Source organism: Acartia tonsa, chromosome 8, assembly GCF_053477335.1.
Source record: "Acartia tonsa isolate MP-2025a chromosome 8, ASM5347733v1, whole genome shotgun sequence".
Taxonomy (NCBI): Eukaryota; Metazoa; Arthropoda; class Copepoda; order Calanoida; family Acartiidae; genus Acartia; species Acartia tonsa.
In genome coordinates this window covers 33,876,987-33,893,184 of record NC_137267.1, presented here as the reverse complement: position 1 = coordinate 33,893,184, position 16,198 = coordinate 33,876,987, and the positions used below count along the sequence as shown (strand labels likewise).

Here is a 16,198-nt window from a genome sequence, read left to right as displayed (position 1 = left end):
TTTCAAACTTAATTTGCTTAAGAAAACTTATTTTAACAAAAACCTATATATTAAAGTAAATGGATGAGTGTCTGGCTGTATGTTCACTAAGATCTCATGATCTGCTTTTGGGCCAATTAAAGGGAAGGGGGTGTAAGATATATTCCCTTGGATAAATGGAACCGAGAAAAATTCCCTTCACCAAAAATTTAAAAGAAAAATGTTAAAGAAAATTAATTAAATCCAATAAGAGTAGTTTAGCTGCACTCGTAAAAACTCGTTGATTCTTGTTTATTAAACTAGGTCTACAAACTTGTGAATGCAGAAATTGCTGAAGATTATTTTCAAAGTCAGATAAAAAAGGTATTTATATAAAACCGAAAAAAAAATTTATGACTTAAAAATCATTTTACAAAAATTTTGGAACATTAAATTTTTTTCTTTTTTAAAAATAAATATTTTTTCTTTAATATCTTTGATTAATTAAAAGCAAAATATAAAAGAAAATTGATGTAGGCCCATAACATCACTGGATCTTTCCTTGATACTGATTGGTTAGATAGCAAACAGGTATTCAATAATACTTGATTCTTATTGGTTTAATAGTAAACATGTGTTTAATAATACTAAATTCTTGTTGGTTAGATAGCAAATAGGAATTGAATTACACTTGATTCTTATTGGTTAGATAGTGAACATTGAACAAGGATACTGAATTGTTATTGGTTTGATAGGAAATAAGTAATTAATGATACTTCTTAATTCATATTGGTTAGATAGCAAATAGGTATTAAAGGAAACCTGCAAGAAATACACTGCTGAAAGTCTGCCACAAGTAGACCCAATACCTCAAATTTGAAGCCTTCAGCTTCCATAACAAAAAAGATAGAGGCATTTGAAAACGAAAAAATTTTCTATTGCTCATGATAGTAACTTCAATAATATTTTACGTCTATGAGAAACAAGGTTAGGATAACATTTTTACAAAAAAAAAACTTTGTTGTATTGAAATCTTGATTCTTTTTATGCTATCTAATATACAGGTATTCATTGTCTAGTTTTTCCTATTTCCAATCTATAATAAAAGGCTAGTAATAATTGAATCCACTGTTATACTCGATTTATTTTATTTTTTAGTCAAAAACAAGACTGTCATATACTTTATTCTCATTGGAATATTAAAGTCCAAAGATAACTATAAAGATAAAAATAATAACTTTGAAATTCCTATATCTTTTAATCTGGTGGTTTAATGGATATTTTTAGTAATGGTAAAGCATGCAGTTTTTGTAGATTCAATTACATTTTCATATTAAGATTTTATTTCAATTTCTAGCTAGTTAACCCTTGGTCTAAAACTTTGGATTATTGCCTTAAAACTTATATATTTTATTTAATTTTTTTAATATAAACAATTGGCAAATCAAAAATTAAACTTAAAAAGTCTGAACTGGAAAACTAAAAATATTTAAAAACTATACAGGATAAAAATAATTTTATCAAAAAACCATCCTCTTATTTGGATTAACTAAAGTCAAGATGGATTTTGTAACAAAAATATTTAAGTTCAAATTTAAAATATTTTTTTAAAGGAAAATTTTAATTCTTGATTTATTTAATTTCTTAGTATTTTTTTAGGGTATAGTCCCTTTCGTGGCAACGTCCCTTAAGGGGCGATTCGTCGTATTTAGAAAATGGCTTTTGATATGTTATTTTAGGTTAGGTTACATTGGGTTAGCTGATTGCCCCGCAAGGTTAGAGCCCCCGCAGGGACTAGAAATAGGAGAAAAGCTACTGTGAAAATACTAAGAAATGCCCCTTAAGGGGCGTTGCCATGAAAAGGACTATACCCTTTTTCTAGATTAGAGATATTATTAATTTCACATTATTGTGTTTTGAATAAAATGTTAGGGCACAGTAATTCTAAAAGTATGGCCTGATTAATCGTATAGCTAAATAGTAAATACGACATTCAAAGAAAATGAAATAATACGACGATATTTGTATTTCAGGAGAGTATAGTTCCAGTGGTGTACCTTCTGTTACTGTTAATAGTTACTGTAGAAGTTATAACAAGAGTCATACAGACATGTACACAAACATCCAGATTTAAGGTGAGCAATTTTGTTTCAGAACATTTTTATTTTAGATTGTAACTGAGTATTTTTTAATGGATAAACAGACAGTAGGACGGATAAAACAAGTTATAGAGTAAAAGATGATAATCTCAGAGAAATCTTGAATTTAAAAAAAATTATATTCTAGTGCATGACCGATGGACTAACAGACAAAGCAAGTAATATTCCGAATGTTCAATGGATAGACAGACAAAGTTTAATCACTTGGAAGTTACAGACAGACATTACCCAGTTATATTATTGAATTTTAAAATTTTATAGAAGCCTTAATAATTCTAATATTTTTATTAGACTAGAAATATTACACAATCGAGAGAAAATCCACAAAGTATTCAAACTATATCAGGTGTGTAATGTGTATACATTTTTTACTATCGAAGCTACTCTACATTTTATTTGTTTCATAGTTGAACAATAATTGCAACATCTATAAGTAGCGAAGATCAAAAAAGCTTTTTATAGTGCCTAATAAAATGTCATAGTCATACTGGCCTTCCACTAGTCAATTAAAATGCCATTGGTAATTTAGTCTGTGTATTGGCCTATCATTGTTCATTTGTATTGTATGACGTCTTTAATTTATAGACACTATAAAACAGCTTTGACTACAGAGGTCAGTCTTTCCATTTGTCTGTCCATCTGCAAGGAACATTTTTGGGGACTGAATTGTATAAGCAAAATTAATATATCTGCTGCTAAACTGTGTCAAATTTCCTATGATTCGCATCACTAATGTGCACCTACTTTAAGCATCACTTTAGCCGTAATTTTCATATAGATTTTTATAAGGGAAATGTAATTTCATTTCATTTTTGGTTTATGTTTTTGTTAGCATTTTGTATAAGCTCTTTTAGCTACAAAGCTTTACAAACAAAATCACTTTTCCAGAGATCTATAAAGGGAACGGTATATTTTAATAAGATATATTTTCCACTTTCATATTAATATTAATTTATTGATGATGTTAACAATTATGGAAAATCTATAAATTCAATTAAAACACGAATATATATAGCAAAATAAGGAATTATTTGGGTAGAGGTTTACGTGTTTATCCTTATATAATAAAGTAACAGGATGTTTGTTTGTATCGAAGGATCTCGCTAACCGCTGAACTGATATGGTTTCTTCTTTGCAGGGTAGCTTCTCAAGAGTCTTGAGAAGGTTTATGACTCCACCACCCTCCCAAAAGAGCTCTTGAAAAAATAACCCTCTCTCTCATTTTTTTTAAAAACTGAAATAAAAAACGAGCGGGGAGGGTGGGTTAGTCGAAATCCCCCCCCCCCCTAAAAAAATGAATTTGTTTTTACTTTTTTATTTCTAAAATAGAAATCCCCCCCCCCTCTCAAGTGTCGCTGCTAGTATATATAAATCAAAATAAGGAATTATTTGGTAGAGGTATGCATGTTTATCTGATAAATGCACCACCATCAGTCACTTAATTATCACTTCATGTATAAAAGGATGGTATTGTGGTATCCGCCTAGGTTAAATGGCAGACACCCGAGTTCAAATGACTACGGCAGTGCGAACAGACGTGGACACGTATATTATAGAGAAGCTACGCTTCTCTAGCAATCACTAAATAATAAACAGAGTCTATTCAGATGTTCCTTTATTCAGGGTCTAAGGTTTACTAAAGTTATATACAACAAACAATAAATACACAGATTGGAATAAGTAATCATAAAGCAGAATCAATATAAATACATATACAATAATCAGATTGGGCAATAATGATCCCCCATCCCTGGAAAGGGTGGGGGAACCAAACAATACAGCTTAACCATAATAAGGCTGTCAAAATCTATCATTAATTTTAAAGCATAGGGAGGGGTCGGCTGACCCCTTCCCCAGTACTCGGGGGAGGGCCCTCGGCCCTTCTCCGAACCAAGGTCAGGGTTGCCATAGAACATGGCTCACGGCTGCCGAATACCACAACTCTCCCCTCGGAAGGCTGGGAGGGGGTTTCCCTGCCAGACTTCCGACAGTGGTTGAGGCCTTCGGCCCGCTCATTAGGGGCTATTATGTACAAGAGATAATGATTCAATGGAATCCTAGTGGTGATTTTCAGGGCTGATGGGCCCCCAACGTGGGGTAGAAGGTAGAGGCTGGCTTTTGTTGGGCACGTAGCTCGGTGCCAGCGGGTGTCAGGTTGGCATGGGGCGCAGCCGCTGCGGGACCGGTCAGCAACGGGGCATTCTGGTTGGTGTTGGCAGCAGCTGGGGCACTGGCTACCAGGTTGACTGTCTGGGCGACAGCCTGGCCTCCCGAGGGGCCGCGGGGCTTTCCAGAGTGTGGCCCAGGCCTGCCTGGGCGGTCATTTCCGCTATCGGCTGATTTCATGGATACCATCTCCTCGGCTGCTTCCCGGCCAATAGGAATGGCATCCAAGTCCACTGAAAAGTCCCGGGACTTGGCATGGGTGAGCCTGGCCCTGGCCAAGGCCTTACGATACAAGGTTGGGTGATACAGGAATACTTGTGACATCGCGTTCAGGGCGGCTCGTACACCTCCTTGTGCAGCTGCCAGGGAGATGATGGTTAAGTCTCCCAGCAGCTTGAGGATCAACAGCAGCAGACACAGTATGGCTGCGCCATCTCCCCACTCGTGAATAGCCTGTCTGAACCCAGCCCAGACATCCAGGGTTTCCTCCCCTTCCTCCGCCAGTCGGTCAATATTGTAGGACACGATCCCATGGTCTCCGGTGGCTGAACAGCTGCCTTGCTGGACGCATGAGCCATACGACAGGCCGGTCAGCATGGCGGCCTTATACGCCGGGAACGCTAGTAGCTGCTGCCAGTCATTCAGCTCGGCCTGGGAATACAATCCTCCCGAGCTAAAGTCATCCAAGGGCTCGGTCAGCAGCTGCTTGGGTGTATCCAGCGGGGGCGGCCTCTTCTTAGGTGCAGGAGTTAGCTCTATCCATTCTTCCTCGGCGTGTACAGTTAGGTAGGTGGAGGAGCAGGGAATCTTGGTGGCGTGGCCGCTATACACCTTTGTCACGGCATCTACAAATCCTGTGGGCTCCACCGGCACCTTGTCCCAACATTCATTGCTCTCCCTTACCACGTACTTATTACGTTGGCAGGTAAGCTGGAGCAATACATCTCCCCTCAAAATAGAGAACGTGCTCCCCTGGACACGCACCGGATGGGCCAGGTCTAGCTGCTGGAGCTTCCAGCAATTGGCCGCTACTTCTTCTGCTGCTGCGCTTCTCATTCGAGTTTCCAGGGTAAATCCGATGTAACCCGCCTGTATCTGGGCCTGGAGGGGGACATCCACGTCCCTGGCCGATACTCTGGGCAACGCTGCCGCGGCCAGGTCGGCTGCCACGAACAATGCTGGGTGGTTGGTGGCATGGGCCTCAAAGTCGCAGTTCACTATTGAGGTGGGGGTAGTCATGTTGATGAAGAATTGGGCCTGATGGTCAACCAGGAACGCATCCATCACCAGGCTGGGCTGGAGGCTGCGGATCAGCCTCAAGGGGCAATCTCTCCCCAGGTGGTCCCACACATATGTGGCCTCTCCAGTGATACAGGACAGCTCGGAATGGGGACACTCTAGGGTCAGGTGGTCAGACTGGGACTCCACCCGTCTGTTCTCAACTACGTAGGTCTCTTCCTTGACCAGCAGCCGTCGCTCCTGGAGCACTAATTCATTTCGGTACAGCTGGCCTTCAAAATGGACGTCCTCCCCTTCACAACCCACCCCCTTGGGGCTGTTGACCAATGCGCCTACCATATCAAGGGTGAAGAACAGAGGGTGGTTCAGCTGGAACGTCAATGGCTGGGTCTTGCCTGGCAGGGTGTAGACTCGGCTCCGGGCCAGGTCCCGGCACGTTTCTGGGTCAATCTTGGTTGGCTGCATGAGGGTGGGGACCGAGGTCACCTTCAGGTGGCCCCAGACTCCACACCTAAATGTCCACTGGGACACTGTGAGTTGACAGCTATATCCCGTGGTCTCCCGAATCTTGACTTGCTGCAGGACATGTACCTCATGGCCCAAGGGCACCTCCTGGTGTAGCGGCTCCTTGCTACACATCTGCTCCTTGTTGTAGGCGGTGACATGGGTGGGGTTGGCACAGTCCCACCCTACTAAGACATAGCTAGTTGTAGGCCACACAGCTGCTAGCAATAGGCCCCACAGAACCATCCACCAATGGGAGAATCTGCCAGACAGCCATCGTCCTCGCGCACGCATCTGGGGATCCTCGGCTCTGGCCACAACTGCTTCCTGGGGCTGGACACTGCTGGACTGCTCCTGGCTAGATATAAATTTCCATTGAGTGTTACCTTTGGACGCCCGGGGCGTCCCGATGCCCTCCCCAATGACAGACTGACAGGCGACGGGCGCCTGTCTGGGCGTCGGCTCCCCTAGCCCCAAGTTGGCCCTTCCCTCGTCCATGGCATGCCCAGTGGCATGGGGCTGGAGTGCGTGTGGCACAGGCTCGCCCTGTATTACATCCCTCCCCTGCCCTAGGAACTCAGGTGCATGTGGCACAGGCAAGTCCTGATAACCCCAAATCTCAATCTCCCCAGCCTCTGGTGCGGGAGGCACAGGCAAGGCTGGAGGGTCACAATATTTTGGATACAATGCATTTGTCAATTTTAACTTATCCTGGCTCAGTTGAGGGTGGTAGACAGCTGGACTCTCTCTGCTGGCAGGGGGCTCTGGATGATGGATAGCTGGACTCTCCCTGCTGGCTGGTGGCGCTGGCTGACTGGGGGTGACGGATGTCACCCCTCCCTCTGGGGCTGCAGGCTCGTTCCAGGGTCCAGGTATCTCGGTGGCGGCGACGGTTGTCGCCCCAGGCATCAGTGTGGGGGCGCTGGATAGCACCCCCCAGTCTTCACAGATGGCTGCGGCGGTTGCCGCCCCAGACATCAGCTTGGGGGTGCGGGGTCGCACCTCTCGTCCTTCCCAGGTGGCGACGCCGGATGGCGCCCCATACATCGACTCAGATGCGCTGGCTAGCGCCTCTCGCCTCTCCCGCTCGGCGGCCGCCAGGGCCTCCCCGTACACTGTCTCGGTGGCGCTGGGTAGCGCCCCTCTGCTCTTGCTGGGGGGACTCGGTCTGGCAGGCCCCATCATGTTGAGGCTGAATGGTTGAGGCTGCAGGACTTCTGGCTCCGCAATGTTGGTTGGCTGCACGAACTCCGGTCCCAAGTGGTTGAGGCTGAAGCCCAGGCCAACCCGGTTGGGTTCAGCCGCTCCTCCCAGCACGTTGATCCTGGCTGGGATAGTCCCAAACTGCGGCATTCCTTCTGATTGGCCCGCCGCGCTGGGGGCGGCTGCTTGCTGGAGTGTTGCTGGGGGCGCGCTCCCTTCCATGTTGGCTACCCGGCTGGGCTTCCCTGAGTGAGCGCCCTTGTCAGCTACACGTCTCCTGCCGGCTACCTGGTCCCAGTCAGCCTTGCACTCGGCTGCCGTATGGCCTGTGTAATGGCAACGTTCACATTTGGCAGGACGGTCACGGCGTGGCTGGGTGCGTCGCTCTTCTAGGCTGACCTCCATAGGCGTAGGACAATCTCTGATTCGGTGGCCCTTCCCATGGCAGCGGTAGCAGCGGCCTGGAATCTTGTCGTCTGGTGCAACCTTCCCCATCTGGTGGAGACCCGGAGCCAAGGCGCCAATCTCCATTGGCTCCGACTCATCGTACTGGGGCAACTGGACGCTGGCCGATCCCTTGAGCCCGTCGGTGGCGTCCACTAGGCACACACCCTCCTTCAGCTGCTTGGTGATCATGGTCACGGTGAACATGGCTTGCCTCGTGTACTCAGGTACCGAGGCAATCTCATGACCCATCATAACGCGTTTCACATTGGCGTTGCGAATGCCGCGATTTAGTTCATCTATCAATAACTCCAAATCTTCGTGGCTGTAGGCCTCCCGGTACAGCGCACACTTTGTGGATATGTAGGCTTGTATAGGCTCCGTCGAGTGCTGCCTGTAGTCTCTGAAGGCTTGCTTCAGGGTCTGAGACTCATAGGCTGGACGAAATAACATTTCACACTCGGCCTTGACTTGTTCGTATGTCAAGGCTTGGCCTGCCTCTCCAAACAGATGAGAGGCCATCTCCGCCGCTTGCCCCGCCAGGGATAGTAAAAGGGCGTTGCGGCGGTTCAGTGTGTCATGGGGGGGTACACGGTAAGCCGCCCATGACATCTCCAGCCTCCGGATGTGGGAGTTCCAGGACTGCTTGGGCGGTCCTCGGTACTCCGGCAGGTTACTCAACATCAGCTTGCGGTACTCGGCTGGAGCCGGCTGGGGATCGTCCTGGAGCCATCCTTGGAGCTGGTCGCCTCCTTGCACTTGTGGCTGCTCCATCGGGTCAAAGGTTCAGCGGCGGGACACTAAGTGTTAAGTCAATACTAGGGGCAGTTTACACTTATGGCTTCTAGCCTAGCAGCCAATACCGTTTATCACTTGGTTGGTAGTTTGAACTACAAAGATCTAAAATAGGTGTACACTAGGATACTTGTCACTAGCTTCTAAGCTTTAAGGTAGGCTGGTAGGTGTAGATAGTTGTTGAGGGTCTGAACTGCTGTCAGGAACTGATTTGGTTTTCCTTATCACACTGTAGATAGGAGGGAGGAGCTTGCAAGTCTTTTTTTTCTAAAAATATCTCTGTTGTATGCTGTAGAGTAGCTCCTCTCCTGTGTGTGTGTGTGTGCGTGAAATCTCCTTTCCTTGCAACGCGCCTACGCGCCGTCAGATTGCGCACACAGGTAAAACGCGCATCTATCCCTCAATCTGCTCTCTCATTGGTCCGCTTTATCTCCTTTGTCCGTTGAATTTTTCGTTGCGTCCCAAGCTCCGCTGCACAACCCTTGATTTGCGCTCCGTTCTCCCGGTCGCTATCTCCGCACGGTGGACGGACTTATCCAAGTGTGGGGAGAAGGGGGAGTGCGTGAGGGGACGGGGTAAAGCCATCCTTCCCCCTATGGGGAGGGGGGTGCTGCAGGTTTGAGGTGACTGGGTGGTGAGGTAATTGTGCTTTTTCCTTAATCCTTGGCTTATTCTTATGTCACCTCAATTGTATTTGCTTCAATTTAAGGTGGGCCCCTCCCCTTCCGTTGGGATAAGGGGGTGTATTTGTCGTGCTGTAGGTTTGGGGTCAGATTGTTTACCAATACATTGTTATCTTACATCTAGGTTCTATTTTTGGCTTTATCACAGTACACAACAAATTTGTTTACCAAGCCCTGCCCATAAATCTATTGTTCAGCTTTCACACCAGGGTGGTAATCCATAAAATCTGATATAATATCTGTTTTTCTCAATGGGTGGCTGCGCTGTAGCCTCTCAGGATACTTGGAGTTGACGTAGTTTTTCTTCTGCTTGGTACACTACACTCATATTTTCGCTCACAGCTCGCAGCTATTTGGCTTGTTTCAGCCCGTCGGCGGCAGGGAATGTCCCGTCCTGCAGCGCCGTGGATCCGAATCCGGTTGGTGGCGGCAGGGAATGTCCCGTCCTGCAGCGCCGTGGGTTCGGATCCTGCTATCTTTTGCAGTAAATGTTGGCCTATTTTCAGCCGTTAGCAATTATTTGGCCTGTTTCAGCCCGTCCGCAGGCCTGTTTCAGCCCTTGAGCGCTCAATCCTCCATTAGATTTCGGCGCCCTTCGCGGTTCTCCGTCAAGTTTCGCTGCTCTCCGCAGTCTCTCGTCCGATTTCGCTACTCTCCGCAGCTCGGGTTCCGCCACACTTAGTGGTCTTTCGCTAGGTTTCGCTTCCACAACTGCCGGATACAGAGTTAGACCTTGCTATCCAGGGTGGGTAATTCAGGTTGCTTGTGTCAGTTTTGCCAGTTTCACTGCTGGGAGTACCTTAGCCTCAGCTGCGCGTCTGTTCTACACTTGTGGTTTGCCGTAATCTCACACAGCTGTCACCAAAAGTTGTGGTATCCGCCTAGGTTAAATGGCAGACACCCGAGTTCAAATGACTACGGCAGTGCGAACAGACGTGGACACGTATATTATAGAGAAGCTACGCTTCTCTAGCAATCACTAAATAATAAACAGAGTCTATTCAGATGTTCCTTTATTCAGGGTCTAAGGTTTACTAAAGTTATATACAACAAACAATAAATACACAGATTGGAATAAGTAATCATAAAGCAGAATCAATATAAATACATATACAATAATCAGATTGGGCAATAATGATCCCCCATCCCTGGAAAGGGTGGGGGAACCAAACAATACAGCTTAACCATAATAAGGCTGTCAAAATCTATCATTAATTTTAAAGCATAGGGAGGGGTCGGCTGACCCCTTCCCCAGTACTCGGGGGAGGGCCCTCGGCCCTTCTCCGAACCAAGGTCAGGGTTGCCATAGAACATGGCTCACGGCTGCCGAATACCACAGTATATCCATAATTAGGAAAGCACAAAGGCCTCTAGTGACCATTTATTTAAAAAGAATAATTTTTCTTTAAAAATTCCAGGGCGAGGTATAAACAACAACCTGGAATTATTACCACTCAACAATCATAATCTACAACCGCAACAGCCAACAGCTTTAGAACAAGTTGTGGTCACAACTCCACATCATCAGGAATGATATATTTCTATTCTTACCAATAAAGTAGTTGGATTTCCAGGGAGGTAGGGGACATTTGTCTGTTTTTATTACACTAGTCCCCAACGTTTTTAATATAACGTTTTATCATTCTTTTGCTCAGCAACCTCAGAGACTTTTATTAAATTTTGTTTGGTTGGCTCATTTAGTCGAGTGTCCAAACGTTTCAATCGCTGATTGTAATTTACAAAAGGGATAATTTTGTGTATCATCTTTGGGGATGTATATCAATTTATCAGCCATTGTCTTTTTCCTTTATGTCCCTGTAGATTTTACGTTTACGTTCTTTAAAATCTCGTAAATGGTTTGAAGTTTTTATATCACTCTCGAAAAAAAAGAGTGAATGTCTGTGTATTTCTTAAGATATCGTCGTCCCCAGTTACAAGAGGTCTATTGCTTCCCACGGATAATTCAAATTACTTTTACTGTAGCCTAGGGACTATGCCTCTAACATCTAGGGGCTTGTAAAAATATCCTAGGACCCAAATTAAAAAAAAATTAAATAGCCTAAAAACACCCCGGGATTATGAGAAGTTTACTTGAAAAGTAAAGATCAATCATTTCCTTTTATGCGAGATCTTAACGGGAGGGGAGGGAGGTAAGGGGTGAGGTTGATTGTATAAAGTAAATATAAATAAATTTTATAATGTAAAAATGAGTTAATCATTATTAAAAATCACCTTCGATTATTCAGTTCTGACACTCTGCCAGTATTAATGTTCGTTTGTCCTACCGTTTCAGAGCTTTGCTTTCATGGGTGCTGTAATCCATGTTTTGTTAGAATTACAACAAAATTAGCATAAAATAATGAATAAATATATGATTTTGATATCAGAATCCTAATTGTAATCTCAATGGAACAAATACTACTAATAATGATAATAGCATTATTAATAGAAACTCAAGTCAACAGGGAAGTGTGTTTTCTTAAACACAATTTTATATAACTTTCTGTTATAAACATTAGATAATTAGTTGTTTAACGCATCGTATTATAGACAGCTTTTCGCGTATATTAAAATTGGCATTAATATTTTGATTTTAATATTCATTGAAAATTGTCTGTAATATTATGATATACACGATTTTTCAGAATGGCTGAGAATCGGTTCTAATCCAGCGGATATTAATCGGTTTTGAAGTCATACTAGAAAAAAATACTATCTAAACTTTAAGGTTTTTGGTATTTTAAAGTTCTGCACTGTATTTATTTTTAAAATAAATAAAAGTGAATATAAGAAAACAACACAGCATATATCAGGATCTGAGACAAAGCGAAAAGAATTCTTACAGTGTTGTTCTGATTTCCACCGTTGCTGTGTTTTTAACAGCTGTCTGCCTATTTATGGCACCTAAGGTATTCAATATAAATATTTTATATTTTTCTGCTTTGTAATGTGTTCATCCTTGTTATACAAAAGTTAGGAGTATAAGGAAACTTCTTGTAGTGTTGGAATTAATAATTAATCATATTTTAAATTGGGACAAAAAACATCAACAAAACGTAATCTAAATTAGCATAGTTTCCAACAGATTTACAGATTTCTAAAAGGATATACAAATATATATGGAGAATTTGGGGCTTTCCCTCAAATAAAGTCTTGAACATTGAAACCTCCTCGCCTTTTTTTCATATTACTTTTTTGATAATAACATGTTTTTTTGTGCAGGGTTCATAACTATGCGCGGCTAACCTGTGTATGATTTAACCTAAATAATCTGGGTTAAAACACCAATACGATTGCTTTTTTTATGCTGGGGATTTGATTTTTTTTTCGTTACCTCCTATCCATTTTGAATTAAATTGTTGGTAACAAAAACTTTCTATTCTTAATATTCCTGTTGTAAATAGATACAATACTCAAGTCAACTTGAGTTACTTCATATCTTTTAGATTTCTCTTGGTGGATGGTTGTACTATCCCCCTAAATAACTATAAATCTTCCCAGGACTTACAGGAGCCACACTGTAAAGGAGAACCATATTGGTTCGACAGTTAATGAGATCCTTTGGTACAGACAGACAGAGGTTCTTTTACTTTATTATTGAGATTAATCTCCACTATGGTTATAACTTCTTAGGTTGGGCATGTTTATGCAGAAGAATTTCTTATTGAAGTTGGATTATTCTTCAGCAGGTTAAATTTTTTTTTAACTATAATTAATAACTGCTACTGATTAAGAAAATCTTTTCCTAATTCTTTTTTTGGTAAAGGTTATGTTTCTCCAGGTGGAAAACAGAGAAAAGGTCAACTAACAAAAGAAATAGTACTGAAAAAATGCCTTTACCTTTATCTTTAAATGTTTGCCTGAAAATAGGGAAAACACCTCATAAAATCAAATTTAGAAATTAAAATGTTAGATAGCTCTTTTATAAAGAGGGGGATGGGAAAAAAGTTGAATTGTAGTCCTCTACAAGTAAGAAAGATTGCTTTAGAGTGATGAGTGATAAAGAGACAACATTCTTCTTTATGAAAAAAAATTGTTTTAGGTGTTCCGTATATGTGCTTCCTTTACTATGGGCAGTGACTCATGAAAAAGCTGCAGAATATTCTAAACAAAAATTTGACAGATTTAAAAATTCTGCTAAAGAACTTTTATCCAAAGACTGAGTTTAAACAAATTCTCCTTTATTTGATGTGAAAATTTTGATTAAAATATGTTTTACAATATTTTTCAGTATTTCTCAACCTACCTCAAAATTTATTAATTGATACAGTAAATGTTTTCTTTTAATTTTTTTACTTTATTCATGAATTGTATATCTTGGCTTAATTTGCTTCTGCTTTTATTGACCCCGAATGGTTTTATAAACCCCTAGTGAATCACTGTGCACTTGATTATTGCATATTACAACTAGTTAATAATACCAATAATTAGACAAAAAAACAGTGGCGTGCGAACCGAAGGGGGCATTTGGGGCAATCGCCCCCCCCTAGCGACCAAAACACCCCCCCTGCCCCCCCCCCTAGCCACCGCCCCCCCTGCCCCCCCCTAAATGTTGAAAAATGCCCCATTTTGCCCCCCCCTGGTCAATAAAAATCCCCCTTTTGCCCCTTACCCTAAAAAAAGCAAAACTATCCCAGTTTCAAAAAAAAAGATCAAGAAATACTCCAAAAAAAAATTTTTGGCGCTTCGCGCCAAACAGACAGTTACTATTCATTTAACCTTACCAAATTTTTTAATTAGTGTAGAAATTAGGTTATAATCTTTTTTTCACTGAACATAACAAACCAGGTAATAGGAAGTATTTTATTTGTATAATATAAACTTTTTACCAAATAAATTTTTTACATCCCCAATGATGATACACAAAATCACAAACCCTTATTTAGATTACAATTAGTGGATGAAATGTATGGAAACTCGACTTAATTAAACAACCAATCAAAATTCCATTAAAGTCCCCAAAGTTGTTGAGCCAACGAATAAGAAAATTTTATATGAAATATTGGGGACTAGTGTAATAAATAGCCCAAAAACCCCTCCCTCCCTGCATATTTGAAGAAAAAAATTTGCGCTTCGCGCCCTTCCAAACGGTTTCTGCTTTTTATCACATTGCATTGTATATTGTGTTTTTATTTCTTTAAAAACATGTGTAAACAACAAATATTTAATCAAAAAGTTATTTTATATAAAAAAGAAACAGCGTTGATATTTATCTAAGCCTTTTTCTCAACACTGTATGTCTGTCTAAATGAATAACTATATATGATGTCATTTTATTTTCAGGATAAGTTTATCATTTTTTTGTGTACATATCCTTACAAAAAGACATGTTTTTTTATGGCAATTTCCATTAAAAACCATTAAAACTAACTACACTCTATATTCCTAACCTGATCAAATACGCCACTCTTGTTGTCTTTAATTGATTATTTTTCAAAGGGGGAGTAGATATTTTAGGTGCGCTTCACGCACCGCCCTTATAAATCCTTGGAAACACCACTTAATAAAAAATTAACAGAGTTTTAAAGTGCCATTTAAAGAGGGTAGGATATGTTGATATAACTTTTCAGCTTCCCTATAATTCACTATGGCTGTCAGTACGTAATGCTAAGGGGGAAATGTGATTTTTTCAACTGCAATTAAAGATAGAAGGCTAAAACTTATTGTTAACATTCCCATCATTATGGAGTATAATTAACTATTAAAAATTCATGGAGGTTGGACTGCTTTTCAGGACGTTTTTGGCTATTTTTGTATCTTTTAAATTTCAGGTATAGTCCCTTTTGTGACATTGCCTCTTAGGTGCATTTCGTCGTATTTTCACAGTAGCTTTTCACCTATTTATAGCTCCTGCGGGGCCAATTGCCTAACCCTGCAGGGAAATCACCTGACCTAACTTAACCTAGAATAACCTTTTAAAAGCTACTATGAAAATACGACGAAATGCCCCTTAAGAGGCGTTGCCACAAAAGAGACTATACCCTATATTTCTAAGAGATTTTTATATCTGTAGATGAAAGGACAAGTAATTTTTTTGTGGATTATAGTATTTAAAAAAATAAAATATCTCGCTGATTCGAGCATCCAGTATGTAATTTACTTTGACTGTCATCAAACAATATACAGGAAAAAGGATTTGTGACTTTTTCTACCTAAAATATATATTTATTTCAACAGATGCTCTTTAAATTTACTTGTCTGTATTCTTATTCATGATTTTTTGTGCTTTGCTACTGTTGTCATCCTTGTTGTCATACACTAAATAAATATTTAAAATCAGTTTTACATATTAGGTTAATTTTTGGTAAAATATTTCCAAAATGAGTGTTTTTATCTCCCCCCCAAAAATTTTTTTAATGAGGTTATTCATCCTTCCTGCTGAGATTTTATAACATCCCCTTCCACCAATAAAAAATGTTTTGTGGTGGGGGGGGGGGGGGGGAGGTTAAATTATCTTCTGTACTTTTTTTTCAAAGATGCTTTCTAGCTCCCTTCCCTTCGGTCATTGCAGGGTGGGGAGAAGGGATGGGGGAGAAGAGATAGGGGGGGGGGAAAGATGTGGGATATAAATGGGAAAAAGGGATGGGGGAAGGGATGGGGAAGAAGGGATAAGAACTAGAAGGCCCATAATCAAATAATCCCACCCCTTAAAACGCCCTTATTTAAAATTAGTATATATAATCAAAATGCCCCCCCCTAAAGCAAAGTGCCCCCCCGGTGCACTTTGATTTAGGGGGGGGGCAAAATTTTACAAAATCTTCAAAATGCCCCCCCCTAGACAAAGTGCTTCGCACGCCACTGCAAAAAAACTTTACCAAATAAATTAAAATCAAACATTTTTTCTGGAAAAGTAAACAGTCTAATAAAATTTTTAAATCATGCAGATTAATCATAGAAGTATTAATATTATATGCTAATAAGAAATAAAATGTATATGAAATGAATATTTATTTGTTTATCATAATCATGAATAAAAAACAAACAACTGTATTATTTTGCTATTCATCATAAATAAAAGGAATTTTAAAAATATACAGACAGTAAAGA

At 41.2% G+C, this 16,198-nt stretch overlaps 2 long non-coding RNA genes across 2 annotated transcripts; both read left to right on the top strand.

Moving 5' to 3' along the window:
- Nucleotides 1–280: 280 nt before the first annotated feature.
- Nucleotides 281–10,679, top strand: LOC145325531 (uncharacterized). Its single transcript, XR_013881505.1, has 4 exons — nt 281–342; nt 1,992–2,093; nt 2,409–2,463; nt 10,570–10,679. It is a non-coding gene; the product is annotated as an uncharacterized LOC145325531 (long non-coding RNA).
- A 1,288-nt stretch (nt 10,680–11,967) lies between these two features.
- Nucleotides 11,968–13,381, top strand: LOC145325530 (uncharacterized). The gene is made up of 3 exons (XR_013881503.1): nt 11,968–12,060; nt 12,785–12,840; nt 13,194–13,381. It is a non-coding gene; the product is annotated as an uncharacterized LOC145325530 (long non-coding RNA).
- The last annotated feature ends 2,817 nt before the right edge of the window (nt 13,382–16,198 follow it).